Source organism: Cervus canadensis, chromosome 4 (assembly GCF_019320065.1).
Source record: "Cervus canadensis isolate Bull #8, Minnesota chromosome 4, ASM1932006v1, whole genome shotgun sequence".
NCBI classification, from domain to species: domain Eukaryota; kingdom Metazoa; phylum Chordata; class Mammalia; order Artiodactyla; family Cervidae; genus Cervus; species Cervus canadensis.
Window position 1 is genome coordinate 4,593,724 of NC_057389.1, and position 5,593 is coordinate 4,599,316.

Genomic DNA, 5,593 nt, shown 5'->3' on the forward strand with positions numbered 1-5,593 from the left:
CTGGACTTATGGCTGCTGTCTTCGGCTATGTCCACACTTAAGGCAGCATGAACTGTTGAACCCTCTGACCCTTGTTCTTCTACTTACAGCCCCATGACACATGTTCCTTTATACAGATGTGCATAATTTGCCAAACAAAACAACAGCAAGAGAGAAAAAAAGCATTTGAAAATTACTGGTCTTAGCCTTGACTTATTAAAGCTCTTAGGGCTTCCCAGGTGGCTATGGGGTAAAGAATCCACCTGCTAAGCAGGAGGCACAGGTTTGATCCCTGGGTCAGGAAGATCCCCTGGAGAAGGAAATGGCAACCCATTCCAGTGTTCTTGCCTGGGAAATCCCAAGAACTGAGGAGCCTGGCAGGCTACAGTCTTCGGGGTCACAAAAAGCTGGACATGACTTTGTGACTAACCAACAGCTACAGCATTAAGGCTCTTATACTTTAATAAGAAAAAAGAAGAAAAACCCAATCAAAACTTGGCGGGGGTGGGGGAGGTGAAGGAAATTAGAATGCCAGCAATCATATGAAGAAATGTTCAGCAATATTAGAAACATAGACATTCAGATTTAAAAAGCAGTGTTGCCCTTTTTTCCTATTTGAATGTTGAGGATTTTATAAAAATGACAATTTCCGGATTTGGCTCGAGCTCAGTGAACCAGGCCGTTTTTGCTGTGTCTGGTGTAAATGTAAATTTAAGTAACATTTCTCAGGGCATTTTGGCAAGAAGAATTCGGTTCCTTTAAAATGTACAAATATTTGATATCATTATTATGATTTGTATCACTTGTAATGTTTTAAAACTGAAACAATACAATAATGGTAAATAAACCATGGGCCATCATATTGTGAAATATTATCAAGTAAAAGTGATTATATATTCAGGAAAATGTCCACATTATTATTTTTAAATAAAAATAGTATTTACTTAGAAGCATTCAGAATGTCAGCAAAACAGCTGCAACTTTTTTTCTTTTTCGCAATTACAGAATGGTATTCAGTTAACGGAAGGAAAATTATTCGTATAAGCTTCATCAGAGAGAACTGAAGATGAAGAAACCAGCATCCCCGCATGTAGCTGATTCGCACTGCACAGCGCCGAGAACCTGCTCTACAGTTCCAGGAACACTGCGCCAGGCAAGGTTACCGGCCATGGAAAATACCACCAGGACAGGGCTATCTCAAGACACATGTGGTGGTGTGTTAACGATACCAAAAAAGACACTGTACAGTGTAAAAACAAGTCTTAACACAGCCTTACATTTCAGTTTTTTTCTTTAAAAGGAGTGAATTGATTATGGGGGTTAAATGCTTTATAGACAATGAAAAAAAAAAAAAACAACAATTGAGCGAGAACCGACTTATTCACCAGCTTCTTTCTCTTCGTCTTCTTCCTCCCCCTGGTCCTCCTCTTCCTCCTCTTCCTTGCGTTTTTCAGCCTTGAGGACTCTCCCCCACCCGCCTCCTTTTTTTTTTTTTTTCTGTGTTAGGTTTCCCTTTAGCCGGGTTCGCAGCAATATCTTTTCCTTCAGCTTTGCAGCCTTCTTCTCATAAGGCTGCTTGTCATCTGTCAGTATCAGCATCAGTTCAGTCGCTCAGTTCAGTCGCGACCCCATGGACTGCAGCAGCACGCCAGGCCTCCTTGTCCATCACCAACTCCCAGAGTTTACTCAAACTTGTCCATCGGGTCGGTGACGCCATCCAACCAGCTCATCCTCTGTCGTCCCCTTCTCCTCCCACCACCAATCTTTCCCAGCATCAGGGTCTTTTCCAATGAGTCGGTTCTTCGCATCAGGTGGCCAAGGTATTGGAGCTTCAGCTTCAGCATCAGTCCTTCCATCTACAGCAGTGTTATTCCACTTTTCTCGCAGTTTCTTTGCAACATCACCAATGGCTTAGGCCAGGATGTTCTCCTTTGCTTTTTGGATGACACTCAGAACGAAAGAGGCTGAAGGAGGCCTCTTGGGTGCACCGGGATCCTTGAACTTCTTTTCTGTCCCCCCTTTAGCAGGGGTACACGTTTCCGTTTCTCTTTTGTGACCGGCCAGGTCTGCCTCTGCCACGGCTTTGAATTTCCCTTCTCTTTGGCAGACATTGCCTTCCACGTCTCTGAGCTCTTCTCAGAAGGCTCCGGGCGGCTGACTGAAGCATCTGGGTGCTCCTTCCTGTGCTTCTCCCGGCAAGTCTGCACAAAGAATGCCTATGATGGCGTTTTTGCCTCCGGGCTTCTTGGCGCGTGTTTATTTTCCCTCTGCGAGGTACAGAGCTGCCAGGTGCCCGCGGGCCCTCGCTCGCCCCCCGCTGGAGCTATGGGCTCGGCGTGCTGGGGTGGCGCCAAAATGTATTATTTCGCTGACAAATAGTCCAGTCTTGTTTGCATGATAAAGCTTGATTTTATCCCCCTTGATTTTGGCGCCAAAAATGTACTATATATTTCGTTTACAAATAGTCCAGTCTTGTTTGTATGATAAAGCTTGATTTTATCTTGTTTGTATGATAAAGCTTTATCTTTATATATAAAAATATATCAATATTGATATATCAATATATTTATTGATATATATATATATATGTATAGTAAGAGAGAAGAAAGACAAGGATTTTAAACTAAGTCTCAATCAATAATGATTGTCTCTATGAGGAAGGGTTCTTGCTGATTTTTCTGTGTCTTCACTGTATTATCCAAATTTTCTAGAACGGACATTATTTAAAGGAAGAGAAAAGCAGAAGTGATTTTGAAATGCTAACATACACTACTCTAACATGGATAAATACACAGGGTTGACTGATAACTGGGATACAGCAAAAGGTCAGTATTCAACTATTCCCACCTCTCTTATTATTTTGTTGCTGTTGGGACCATGTTTGTTATTTTCCCCCTCTCATATAGACCTATTGTTTTGAAATGTTTCCTCTTCCGAATAGACTGAAGTAAAGATTAATGAATGTGCTTCCTCAGTTGTCTTCGAAACGTTGTATTTGCCAATCACAGCTGAGGAAATAGTTGTGACCACGCCGAGTTAATATAATTTCACAAAAAATCAAAAACACTCTGTTGAAGTCACCGGGCAGCTTGTTGCAGGAAAATGTTTCCAGGCTGTCCCAAGGTCAGACTGAAATCATGAAGGGCGGGCACCAGCACGTCCTGAGATGAGCATTTTTGCCTGCAGTGACTAAATTGTTTAAAAACCTGGTAACTTCTGTCTCCCAACATTTTTTTCTGCTTTCTAGATAATTTCTTCCACTTTATTTTCTATGGAATTTTTACATTTTACCTCCCCCCCCCACCCCCGCCAAAGAAACCTATTTCTTTTTTTCTGTTTTTTTGTTTTAATGGTTTTAACTCCTGCTTTCTATTTCATGAATGTGAGTAAATCCCTTTGACTTTCTGGAAAAAATGATAGCTTTGTTTTTTTTTTTGAAAGTCTCTCAGTCGTGTCCAACTCTTTGTGACCCCATGGACTATACAGTCCATGGAATTCTCCAGGCCAGAATACTGGAGTGGAGATTCCCTTCTCCAGGGGATCTTCCCAACCCAGAGATCGAATCCAGGTCTCCCACATTATAGGCAGACTCTTGACCAGCTGAGCCACAAGGGAAGCCCAAGGTTCTATTTTAAAGGTTTCTTCACATATGTCATGATCCTAGATGACCTTGTTTTTAGCCTTTTAAAACTGTTCCTTGAGAATAGTGTATATTCAGTAACATGCAGTGATAGTAAATATACATGATGAATTTCGACACATGTATGAACTCAAGTAACCAATAGATGGTCAAGATAACATCAAAAGCATTGCAGATAAGACCCCCAGAGAGGTGATCACTATTCTGACTTTAATACCGTGGATGTATGTGTGGCCTGTACTTAAGCTTCATATAAATTGAATTACGTAGTATATATGTTTTTACACCTGCCTTTCACTAAAATATCACCTGGCAGATTTATCCATGTTTTTGCATACAGTGGTAGTTCATTCTTTTTTAAAACTTAAAAAAATAAATGTTTGCTATTCCACCATGTAAATTTACTACACTTTCTTTATCCATTTTCCCACTGATGGATATCTTGATTATTTCCAATTTGAAGCTATTATATATAAAGTTACTGTTAATATCTTTTACATATGTTTTGGTATACATATAAACTCATTTCTCTTGAGCATACATCTAGGGCTAGAATTGCTGACTTGTACAATAGTTATGTATTTAGACTTAGTAGATACTGCCAAGCAGTTCTCCCAAGTGGTTACATCAATTTATACTCACATCAACTAGCAATATATGAGTTTAAATTGCTCATAAGTCTCACCCAAATTCAATATAGTCACTCTTCTTAATTTTAGCCATTCTGGAAGTTTACCAGTGATATCCCATTGTCATTTTAAATTATATATCCCTGATGTCTGGTGATGTTGAGTTTGTTTTTTTTTTTCCTATGTTTATTGGACATTTGGGCTTCGCTGGTGGCTCAGACAGCAAAGAATCTGCCTGAAGTGCAGGAGACCCAGGTTCGATCCCTGGATTGGGAACATCCCCTGGGGAAGGGAATGGCAACCCACTCCAGTATTCTTGCCTGAGAATCTCGGGGACAGCAGAGCCTGGTGGGCTACAGTCCGTGGGGTCACAAAGAGTCAGACATGATTGGACATGTGGATATACTCTTTTGCGTTGCTTGTTTTCAAGTATTTCAGTTAATTTTTACGAGTTGGGTTGTCTTGTCTCTTGTTTATTTGAAGGAATGCTTTGCATATTCTCATAAGTATTTTGTCATATATCTGTAGTACAGATTTACTTTGCACTTTCTGTTTGTATCTCTGTCTTTCAGTGTCTTAATGTTGTGTTTTGTGAACCAAGTTTGTTAATTTTAATGAAATCCAGTATATCAATTTGCCCTTCTATGACAGAGCGTTTTGTGCCCTTTACGAAAGCTCTGCTACTTTAAGGTCCTGAGGATATTTTCCTGTGATTTCTTCTAAAAGCTTAATCGTCTTATATTTGGGTCTATGATCCATATTTAATTAATTTTGTGTATGGGGTGAGGTAGAAGTCAAGGTTCTTTTTTAAAATACAGATATTCAGGTGAAATTTTCAACAGTCTCCATTGGTCTTCTGCACACACTGGTGGTCAGTGAAAAATGAGACAGAAAAAGCAAGGGAAAGGCAACCTATTGGTAAGAGATAAAGCAGTCAATAGAAACAGACATCAAGAAAGGGGCAGTAAAATCTGATTTTAAGCACTTCGCTTACATGGGTAACGTAAACAGGCATCACCGTGTGGGGATTTGTCGGCTCTCTGGCTTTCTTTATGGGAACCCATAAGGTCAGGTATTGTGAATATTTTTTCAAGGAAGCTCATTTTCTGCCACAAAGCCTCCTCCAATCTTCTGATCCACTTGGATGTTTAGCATCCCCTTCCTTTGATGTGACAGAGGGGAGCTGGTGGCCAAAGGATCTTCCCGATGGTCTTCCACCGTCGCTCAGGCCTCCTGCTCACTCCTTCTCCCGCTGAGCTTCTGAGGGGGTCTGTGTGGGGCAGTTTGCCTTGCTCGTCACTGGCATTCCCCTCTCACAGCTGCGGGAGTGAGATCCCCCGGGTTG

At 41.0% G+C, this 5,593-nt stretch overlaps 1 pseudogene; it reads right to left on the reverse strand.

Moving 5' to 3' along the window:
* Positions 1 to 1,356: 1,356 nt before the first annotated feature.
* Positions 1,357 to 5,263, reverse strand: LOC122439418 (annotated as a pseudogene).
* Between the last annotated feature and the right edge of the window lie 330 nt (positions 5,264 to 5,593).